Source organism: Triticum aestivum, chromosome 7B (genome assembly GCF_018294505.1).
Source record: "Triticum aestivum cultivar Chinese Spring chromosome 7B, IWGSC CS RefSeq v2.1, whole genome shotgun sequence".
NCBI lineage: Eukaryota > Viridiplantae > Streptophyta > Magnoliopsida > Poales > Poaceae > Triticum > Triticum aestivum.
The window spans coordinates 650,489,285-650,501,213 of NC_057813.1; the positions used below are offsets into that span (position 1 = coordinate 650,489,285).

Genomic DNA, 11,929 nt, shown 5'->3' on the forward strand with positions numbered 1-11,929 from the left:
TTGCAAAGTAAGCTGAGTGTAGTATGAGATACTAATACTAAGCATGTAAAGCTTTATATACATGACTGAACCCCTTTTATCAGGCAACATATATACAAAACAGAATGGCTACAATAATGAACTCGAGCAAGCTTTACATACGAGGGTACCGTGTTTGCAGGGGCGGAGCCCAATGGGCCAACCCTGTAGCACAGGCTACAGGGTCCAATTTCATTTTACGTACTAAATATCAGGTATTTAGATCGGGGCAACTGGGTGGGCTGAAAAGTGTGCTACAGGGCCCAGCATACCAGGCGCACCAGGCCTGCTTTGGTTCGATTCCAGCAGCCCATCAAGCACATGAACGATCCATCTGGTGTCCCCTGTAGCGAACAAAACAATTGATCTGACTAAAACAACCACGTCTCCTCATCGAGCGGTCGACTTGTGCGGCGGCCGGCGGCGATCGATCCATTCGCAGATTGAGAACTTGTGCAGCGGCGGCCGGCGAACCAAGAGGCAAAATCTAGCTAATTCTTCTAGTCTTCTACTGTGTAGTACGGTAGTCTGTACTCTATAGGCTGTAGCTAATCTTTCTACAGATTTAAAGATTGGACATGTTCCCTAGTCCTGACGAATTGACGATTTGTGGCAGCCGGCAGCACGGATCCGTTCTTGTTTTCTTGGTTGATCCGATCATCCGAACGTCCGCACAGCTACGGCAGCGGCACCGGTGGCGTCGTAATTTTCTCTTCTTCTCTTACAATATGAGTAGCAATGTGCTTTTCATTTTTTTTCTAGATTACGGTCCGTATTATATGTATGAAATTGTTGCGAGTAGATTAAATCTTATTTAAATATATTTAAATGTATCATGTATGTGTTTTGGCAAAACGTCGGGCAATAGCTACTGTTTAACTTGTAATTATGTATACTTCATTGGATTCAAACTTTTAGATATCTAATTTGTAATTTATTTGTTAAATGCAAATAACATGGATAAGTTTCTTCTCAAAAGAAAGGCGACATCACAAGTTACTCCAGAAGACATAAATTGGGAGGAGGAGATTCAATATGACCCAGGCAAGAGGAAACTGATAGAACATTATCATCCAAATTTGAAAGATCTGGTAAGAAGAAAATACTTGCTTAATGGACCTTGTCAGCCAAAGGATGTTGATTTTCCATATTCAAGTTTTGGGGCTAAGAGGAGAAGATTCAATCCTGAATGGTATAAAGATCATGAAAGTTGACTTGAATACAACAAAGAGAAGAAAAGGGCATATTGCTTTTGTTGTTTTTTATTTAGGGATCGCAGCCACAAGAAAGAAGCTGGGTATGAGGCATTTGTTCTGAATGGCTGGGATACTTGGAGCATTCCAACAAGACTAAAAGATCATGTTGGTGAGCCAGGTAGCGTCCATGATCAAGCAATGAAAAAATGTACTGCTTTACTAAAAAGAGATCAACACATTGATGTTGCTATGCAAGTTAACAGTGAAGCTTCGAAGGTTGCATATTTTACTCGACTAAATGCATCAATTGACACAGCTAGGCTACTGTTGAAGCAAGGGTTGCCTTTCCGCGGCCATGATGAGTCAAAGAACTCGCATAATAAAGGGAATTTCTTGGAAGTTCGTGACTTCTTAGCTGAGCATGATCCAGTTGTTGGCAAGGCTATGGGAAAAGATGCTGCACAAAATGCTCTTATGGTTGCTCCTCAAGTCCAGAAAGATATTTCTGAAGGTTTTGCGCATGTGATAGTCCAATCTATTCTCAAAGAAGTTCACAATAATGTGTTTTGCTTGCTTGTCGATGAGTCTAGAGATGTCTCTTGCAAAGAACAAATGGATGTGGCCTTGAGGTATGTTGATAGTTCTGGAGATTCTAAAGAAAGCTTTGTTGGTCTTGTTCATGTGAAAGAAACAACTTCTTCCTACCTCAAGAGTTCAATTGATTCTCTTTTTGCAAAATATAAGCTGAGCTACAATCAAGTTAGAGGACAAGGATATGACGGTGCTAGTAACATGCGAGGTGAGTTCAATGGTTTCAAATCATTGATCATGAGAGAAAGTAGCACAGCTTATTATGTTCATTGCTTTGCTCACCAACTTCAGTTAGTTGTTGTGGCTATTGTAAGAAAGCATAAAGGAGTTAGTAATTTCTTCAGTATGATTTCTACCTTGTTAAATGTTGTGGGTGATTCTTCCAAGCGAAGGGACATGATTAGAGATATAAATCTTGAAGAAATGAGTAGGGCTTTAGGGTGTGGGCAGCTTACAACGGGAACAGGTTTAAATCAAGAGCAATGCCTTCAAAGACCCGGAGACACTCATTGGGGTTCACATGCTAAAACACTTAAGAGTTTGGTTGCCATGTTCAGGTCAGTTATTAAAGTTCTTGAATTTGTTGAAGAAGAAGACACCGACAGAACAAATAGAGACCAAGCAATTGGTCTTCTAATGTACTTTCAATCTTTTGATTTTGTCTTCTATTTGCATCTCATGTTGACAATCCTCACTACTACCAACACATTATCATTAGCATTGCAGCGGAAGGATCAAGACATAGTGAATGCCATGAAATGTGTCAAGTCAACTAGAACAGTTTTGAATGAACTTAGAGAAAATGGATGGGACTCTTTGGTAGGTGAAGTTCATGTGTTTTGTGAGAAACATGATATTATAGAATTTGACATGGAAGAAGCATATGTGAATCCAAAAAAGAGAAGGCAGATAACTGGAATTACCAACAAACATCACTATCAAGTTGATTGCTTCAATGATGTTTTTGATTGGCTAGTTCAAGAGCTTGACAATAGGTTCAGTGAGACATCCTCTAACTTGCTTGTTTGGTCAGCAGCTTTGAGTCCAAGAGACTCATTTCGTGATTTCAATTTGGAGAATCTTATGAGTTTGGCTAACTTATACCCTTAGGATTTTGATTCCGGGGATTTGAGGGATCTTGATAAGGATCTACGGCTCTATATTGCTGACGTGCGCACATATGATAGCTTTTCCAACATAGCAACAATCACCGAGCTTTCAAAAAAAATGGTGCAGGCGAGGAGGCATATTATGTACCCTTTGTTTTATCGGTTGTTGAAACTAGTAATTGTGTTGCCTATTGCTACTGCTACAGTGTTTCTCAGCAATGAAATTGGTCAAAACTTGCTTGCGCAATTGCCTCAATGATGACAGCTTGAGTGATGATGTTATTTGTTATGTGGAGAAGGAAGAAATGAAAAATGTCACCAATGATCAAGTGGTTGAGTATTTCATGGCTCGAAGGAAGAGAATGTACTAAAGGTAATTTATAACATTTTAGCAAATATAAGTACTTTGATTTAGGCATTTTATTATATTCTACTCAAAATTTTAATTCTAGTTTTTTATTGTAGGTTAATAACCCTTTGGGTCCGATGATGTGTTTTCGAATTTCAGAGTGCAAGACATCTTTTTCAAGTAATTTTTTTGTTTGATTTGGCATTATATTAAACAGTTTGAGTGTTGCATTTTTTTTAACTTTTTACAATTTGACTTCTATTATGTTCGGTAATGCGTGTTACAAGCAATGAAACACACCTTTATTTAATGCATCGGTTGCTGCAAAATTTATGCCATGGTTAAGTAGTGCATTAGGGTAAGATTAGCTCCAGATCCGCCCCTGGGTGTTTGAAGGAAGCAAGCAGTGTATCCATGATTCAACTTTGCACACATATTTAAATGACGTGCAAAGCACGTACAGTTTACTAGTATGTAGATGGTTGGGCTGGGCTTCGCTTCGGTGGGGTTTCTCTAGGTTTTTTTATCCATTTCTTTTCTGTAGATGATTGGTGGCGAATCCAAAGGGCTGTTAGAGTGCAATTTACAAATGGACGCCTGAAGCAATCCAACCTGTACCGTCCCATTCTAACTTTTTCTTTCTGCAGAAACGTTAAAATGTGTGAGAACTAATATTCGAACCCGCGCGCATCACCCTTCCAATGCTCTAAGTTAACTAGTAGAATGCCCGTGCGTTGCTACGGGCTACCGTGCATATAAATAAATCAAACAAATGATTAAGATCGTTTCCAAGGTCGAGACAACAAATCAAGCGTATATGTGGGGAGAAATGTGGTTTTGCGGACTATCCGCCATATTATCTCAAACACACACTCCCAACACAAAAGCCCGCCCCATGATGCATTGTTCCCTTTTTCTAACGGGCCGTTACTTTCCCGCTCGGTTTTTCACCGTAACGGGACATTTTTCGCCGGAGCTCTCTCCTTTAAAACTGGATGATGCCCACCTTACTTTTGTCATGGTGCCCTCCTTCACACCGTACTTCCCCACATAAACTTCCTTTGATGTCCTCAGCTAATTCAGCCATCTCCTTTAAAGCTTCCTTTGATGTCCTAAGCTAATTCAGTCTCCACTATATGCATTGTTATTATAATACATCTCCAAATATTAATACTACATGAAAGATATTTATTAGAGATAAACGATCAATAAAGCAGGACTGGAATTTAAAATTTCCATCCCTAAAAAGTAATCATTGTATCAAAGATATTTATTGATCCTAACGATCAATAAAGCATGACTTTAAATTTTCCTTTTCCCCAAGTAAGAACATAAAAATTTCCTAGAGAAGGGTATATACAATTTTTACTAAACTGAATGTTTTCCACCTCTTTTTATGCACCCTTCATCCAGTCCTTTTGCTAATGCATCTCCCAGATGCAGAGGCCGGGGGTCATCCTCCTTTAAAAAAAATCTCCTACACATTCTTTAAAGAGTAGTACACCGTGGCAAAATAATGCAATACCTAGAGTTCAACTTATCAATGTTCGCACATACGTACTTGCTTAGTCTTCTGCTCCTCTGTCAGCATTTGTCAGTCTTCATCCAATTTATGCCTGCATGAACAACCAACTTTAGTTAAGAGCATTGCACGGTAGGCACATTAGTAGCGCTAGTGCAGAACCGGGATTTAGCACCGGTCCGTAAGGGCCTTTAGTGTCGGTTCTCCAACTGGCACTAATGGATGGGGACCACCCCCTTTTAGTACCGGTTCGGCACGAACCGCCACTAAAGCGCCACCACGTGGCACGAGCCAGGGCCGTGTGCGGGGAGACCTTTAGTACCGGTTGGTAACACCAACCGGTACTAAATGTTTGGGGGGTTTTGGTTTTATTTTTTATTTTTCCTTTAGTTTTGTGTTTTCAATTTAATTTAGAGATTGTTTTTACATTATAATGAGTTGTTAAATCATTAGGTGAAAGTACCATAGGTTAATTTCAACTGGATGCATGCATGGATCTTAGCTAAGTGATCAAAGTATATATGCCATATCCATATTACTTGATCACTTATATTAGGGGAGCAAGTAATATGGATATGGCATATACTTGATCACTTAGCTAGCTAGGATCCACCCAGTTGAAACTAATCTGCGGTTTCTTTCATAAATGATATAATAACTCCCCATCATCATATTAATATAAAAACTATTGCATCATATATCATCACCAACAAGTTAACGGTATACTAGCTAGCTAAAAATCATTATAGTCGTCATTACCACTATTTAATCATCACAGTCATTACCGCTATATAATCACCACCAATACTAGCTTAAAGAAGAAACATTCACTTATACCAGAAGGAAAGATATTATCGAGTTCAACATGGTCATGATTATAAGCGTTCATATATAAGACCACAAAAGCAAATCACTTTTTGAGATTAAGTTCAGGACGAAGAACACGGACATGAGAGGACAAGTACTAAGAGCATGCTAATCACTCTTGTTGCTCTCTCTCGGGTAAAATAGCATAGAACATGTATAGCTCTCCTGATTCATCATATTGGAGCATGCAGATGAACATGTCTCCTAATTGTGGGTTGCGCTTCTGATTGCTGCCCCCTAGTACTTCTCTGCGATCGTGGACAATTTTGCTCCAGTCTTTCACTATTAAGCATTCCTCGCTATTAGAAATCCCGAATGCACTAAAGTGCATTGTAGGATGTCTTGGTCGTAAGCTAACCATTCTCATCCGACCTTTAGTCTCGATCCATTGAGGCACAACATTCATCGGGAGTCCCTGTTGAAGAACATCGTATAGTAACTTACTTAGCAATGAAGTTTAGCTTCAAAAATAATATATGCAAAAGATGCACTGAGGAAAAATAGTAAAAATCTTACCATCTTTCCTAAATAGATGTGACCGTAGTTCAATACGATCACTATTGGTCGCACGTTTTGAGTACTAAGATTTTCAAATTTAGGAAAATAATTTCTCTTGACAGCATCAAGATCCTCAAGCCATGAAACATAATGACTTATCACCTTGCAGTTTAGTTCAGCCCCGAGACAGTGGACGATCATGTCTACCAAGCGCTGGACATTTTGCTTGAATGGAAATAAGCTGTCAGTAGAAATTAGTTGTCAACTATTTTTGAAAAAAAATATCGAAGACATAAATATGGTTGAGAAACTCACATAATGATAGAACTGGAGGCGTGTGCACATCGACCCAAATGTCTCTATTACCTTCAATATCATCTTCCGGACGAATATCAAAGGTGATAAACATATCAGGCTCAAATGCATAAGCCTTGCATAGTGTTTGCCAAGTTTTGCATTCAAAATGGGTGTAGGTGTCTTGATTGTATAATTTGATGTTGAAGGTATAACCATGCTCGGTCTTCAAGTAAACTCTATTTACCTCCATAGTTTTGTTAGAACCAAAATCTATTTTATCCAAGACAAAAATTCTTGGATGGTAGGGAATACGCTAGTAGAATAGTGAAAATTTAAAATAATAAGTTGAAGCAAATGAAGCATGTACAAGTCATGCTTAATTATGAAAAAAGACTTGTCGTTGTGACTTACTGTATCCACTTCGAAGGTCTCATCCAGCTTGATGCTAAAGCGCCTATTGTCAACTAGGAATTTTTTGTCGCACAGGCCGCGTTGGTCTTCGCAGTTTTCGCACATAATGAAATCGTTTTCATCGTCAGACGATATTTCCTATGTTCATAGGTGAAACATTAAACACTTATTAGTTATACTAATTCAACTAATTAAACTAGTTTTATTAATTCAACTAGCTAGTTCAACTAATTAATTCAACTAAGCACTTACTAAAAATATATCTAAATAAAGGTGCTCCTAATTCAACTAACTAGTTCAACTAATTCAACTAAACTAGTTCTATTAATATTCTTACTAAAAATAAAGTAGCTAGTTCTATATACTAAAATTTTAATTAGATGATCAAATATCATATACCTAAATTTAATATATATCTAATTTATCTAACATTAATATAAATTCATCTATAATTAAAAGTATAAAAAATAACTTATCTAACATTATCTAATTCATATATAATCTAACATTTTGGCATTAAACATTTGTGTGTGTGTGTGTGTGTGTGTGTGTGCGTGTGTGCATGTGCACAGAGGTCGCCGGCGAGCAGCAGGGGCCGGCCGGGACGCGCGGTCGATCGATCTTATAGCGGGGGGACGACCGGCGATGCGAGGTGACAGGGACGGGCCGGGGCGCCGACGGGACGCGCGCGACGGGGGCGGCGACGACGGTGACGGGGCCGGTGACGTGGGCGGCGCGGGGACGGGCGCGACGAACAGATGAAGATGATAAGTGAAATTTTCGTAAGTGTTGCTTATATAGGGGAGGCCTTTAGTACAACCAGTACTAAAGGTCAAATTTGGCCAGGGCAAGCGGCGGGAAGCGACCCCTTTTAGTACCGGTTCGTGGATCCACCCGGTACTAAAGACCCGCCCTTTAGTACCGCTTGGAGCCACGAACTGGTACTAAAAGGGGTGCGCTCCCGTTCCGTGATGCACAATGTTTAGTCCCACCTTGCCGAGCGAAGGGCAGCCACACTGGTTTATAAACCCAGCCGTGGCTGCTCCTTCGAGCTCCGACTTAATGCAGGCCTCTGGGCCTAACTTTGTCGCACTGCCCTGTGAGCCTGCTGGGCCTGCATAAGCACGCCCAAGGCCGAGCAGGCCTACTGGGCAGCGCGGAAATAATTTTTTTCATATAGTTTTTTCTTTTGTGGTTTATATATTTTCTTCTATTTATTTTTGAGTAGTTTTTTTGCTGTATTTAGAGTTTTTTATGTTTAATATTAGTGTGGTTTATCATTACATTCAAATTTGTAGTGATTTTTCAGTTCATTTTGTAGTGCTTTTCAATTTCAAGTCATTTAGCTCTCAAAACAAATCAGTAAATGCATCGAAAATAGCAAATTATGTCAAAAAGGTTGAAAGTTCATGACGTGGATTTGAATTGTGCATCTGAACACAAAAAAAGTCTGGAGTTGTAATTAGTTATTAAAATATTGAATAGCCGGTGTAACAGATGAGTTTTCGTTCGAAACCCTGATACTTCGAAAGAGATTGTCCAGTTTCTACACGAAGTGCATCCAGTTTTTGCCGTAATCCTCTCTATTTTTTTTGCACATTCTATGCGGGTGAAATGATGATATCTTGCCAAGTTTCAACCTTTTCAGAGTTTATTTTGTAGTGCTTTTCAATTTCACGGTCATTTAGCTCTCAAAACAAATCAGTAAATGCATCAAAAATAGCAAATTATGTCAGAAAGGGTTGAAAATTGATGACGTGGATTTGATTTGTGCATCTAAACGCAAAAAAGTCCGGAATTGTAATAATTTATTAAAATATTGAATATCCGGTGTAACAGATGAGTTTTCGTCCGAAACTCTGATACTTTGAAAGAGATTGTCCAGTTTGTACACGAAGTGCATCCAGTTTTTGCCTTAACCCTCTCTATTTTTTTGCACATGCTATGCGGGTGAAATGATGATACCTTACCAAGTTTCAATCTTTTTAGAGTATATTTTGTAGTGCTTTTCAATTTCACGGTCATTTAACTCTCAAAACAAATCAGTAAATGCATCAAAAGTAGCAAATTATGTCAGAAAGGGTTAAAAGTTGATGACGTGGATTTGAATTGTGTACATCTGAACGCAAAAAAAGTCCGGAGTTGTATTAAGTCTGGATTTGTTGATGACATGATGTGACCCCGTCCTCGGCATTACTACTACAAGATGAACCTTGCTAGTCCTGATCAAAGGACAAGTTATATCGAATGTCCTGCTATCCATTATTTCTATTATGTTATTGCTAACATGTTGTAGGCACGTGTAGAAGTTCTAAAATTTAATGAAGGGAGCATATTTATACTCACAAAAGCTACAAACCATAGCTCCAGCCATACGCCAAACTTAGGTGCATTTCTTCTACTTTGCCTAAGTCGCCAAGCCAACAAAACTCGCGATGCCATCACTTGCGGAGGAGTCATCCCCGTCTTGGCCAACATAATAGGCCTCAACATAAGCAGCTTTCGTCCTTTGGACGTACCCGTTACATTAATATGCCAGTTCTCCGTTACTCATTCTGGTAGACCCTATATCATATTCATAGATTGGGACTTTTACCGACAAATGTGGGACATTTACTAACAATTGTGCGAGAGATGCAAATTATGTAGCCCATGAGCTAACTAGATTAGCTTTTTTTCTACCATTGATGTCTGGATGGACAAAGCTCCTACTTCCATCACTCCTCTCATAATCTCATTGTAAAGGAGGTAACACTTATCACCAGGAGGTTCTAGTGTTAAAAAAGGGCCACCTTTTTGTTTGCGAACATAAAGATCATTTGCTCCAGTTATTTTTGAGTCGGCATAACGCGTACTTGGCCTCTTCATTCCCTCGGCCGGGCCGATTTTGTTGGTCGAAGTATTTCCGGTGACAGGACATCGCGCGGTCCATCGCCGCTAAGAGGACATCCTATTCGGCGCGCTACGCGGGAGGAGACGCAACACGCACCCCTCGCTCCCCTTGCGCGCTCGTTTGGGCCAGCCCATTTGCAGGGCCCTCTATTTATTTAATTTCAAGTTTTTTCATTTTGTTTTCTCTTTTCTGTGTTTTCCTATTCCAAATAATTTTGTATTAAAAAAAGTTTTGACATTGTTTTTTGGAAAATGTGCATTTGAAAAATAAATGTTCAAGAAATCATAAAATGTTTGCGGATTCAATAAAAGTTCAAGATTTTACAAAAAAAGATCGCATGTTCAAAAAATGTGCACGATTTTGAAAAAGCAGTTCATGAATCATTTATTTTTCATGAGTTTGAGAAAAATATTCGTGAACTAAAAACATGTTAAGAAATTGAACAAATGGTCACAAATTAAACAATTGTCCATGAACTATAAAAAAGTTCATCGATCCAAAAAATGTTTGCTAATAAAAAATTCATGTATTCGAAAAATGTTGGTCGATTCAAAAAAAATGTTCACAGGTTCAAAAAATATGTTCGCTTTCTCAAAAAATGTTTGCGTATTTGGGAAAAAATGTTCGTCAATTCAAAAAATGATCTCAAATTTGTAAAAAAAATACGATTTCTAATTTTTTTCACGATTGGAGAAAATATGTAAATTTGAAATATGGCCACAAAAATAAATAAAAAATAACATTAAATAAACGAAATATAAATAAGAGAAAACATACAGAAAAAAGAAAAAAGAAACAAGAAAAATAAAGGAAAAACAATTGAAAAACGGAAAAACCGGTTCTCAAACCTCCCAAAACCGGCGGGGAGGTAATCCCGAAATGTGTGGGCCGAGAAAGGAGCGGACGCTCTAGGGGGGTACGGGCCAGCTCGCAAAAACGTTACACATACGGCCTTTTACGGGGCTGCCACAGAGATTGACAGAACGTCCCACTACTGACACTTGAAAATGCTGTTTTGTAGGTCTCGTCGCTTTGGTGAATCACTTGAGCCTGAGACATTTTCGGTGCCATGGATGACTGCTTCCAAGCCTTCCATAAATCCTTTTCACCCTCCCCCACCCCCTCTCTGATTTTTCACCCGTGTGGGGCCCTGCCCAAACTCTTCATCCAATTAAAGCCTGCCATTTCACAAATCACCCCGTAATCTGAAGTAACTCTCGAACGTCTAGCAAAGCTGGGCCAACTCGCTATTAGGGCATCTCAATGGTTGTAAGATAATTGTTGGTAGACTTTGCCACATAGGATTTTTGATGATGTGTCATGCAATAAATGAGAAAAGAAAGGAAGGTTGTATGTACATCAACCAACACCCATTGCACAAGCTCCAATGTAGAATGAGAGAGCACTTTATTTATTATCTCATATCCTATTGGGCAAACTAAATACAAACCATTGAAGATGTTGTATGTTAATGTATTGGTTGATAACATGGCATATTTTTCCAACAAAATTAACATACAAACTGTTGGAGATGCCCTTAGGGCATGTACAATGGAGGCATCACCAAGGTGATGCCCCAGCCGTCACGTAGATTGGGGTGAAACCACCGAGTTGATTGATCAACGCCCAATGGAGGCTGCAGTAGCATCTATCAAAGTGGACCCTTCTCTATCCTTTCTTTACCCAGTTCCTCTCATCTTTTTGCTAGTTTTACCTTTTTCCTGACGAAGCAGACAACTCTTCTACAGGATGCACCTGCCACCTGCGGGGCTGCATCTTTGAATCCATCTCGCATCCAAGCCTACGTGGACACGTGAGGCAGCGGTCCATGTTGGAGCGATGGCCATGCCCTTAGAAGACCTACATGCCAAATAGGAGTGGCCTGCCGCTAGACCGCGGTCCACTCTCCGTCTCCTTCTGTCCTGTGCCACCCCCCGTGTGCTGCTCCCAATGTTTTCGCCGCTCCATTCCACGCACCTCCACCCTTCCGCTTCCGCGCCCCCACCCCGCCACCGCCACGCCCACGCCCACGCCGCGTAATCAATCAATCAATCGATCAAATCGACGAGCAGCCGCCCGCCGCCTCCCCCCTCCCTCCCCCCGTCCCGTCCCCGCGGCAAGGCGCGACGGGGAGCGGAACGCCGCCGCGATGAAGCCGCACCCACCGCCGCCGCCGCC

The 11,929-nt window shown here is 40.1% G+C and overlaps 1 pseudogene; it reads left to right on the forward strand.

The window, feature by feature from the left end:
- Window positions 1-1,463: 1,463 nt before the first annotated feature.
- The window catches only part of LOC123158370 (probable methyltransferase PMT9), a 32,165-nt pseudogene continuing 21,699 nt past the window's right edge, over window positions 1,464-11,929 (forward strand).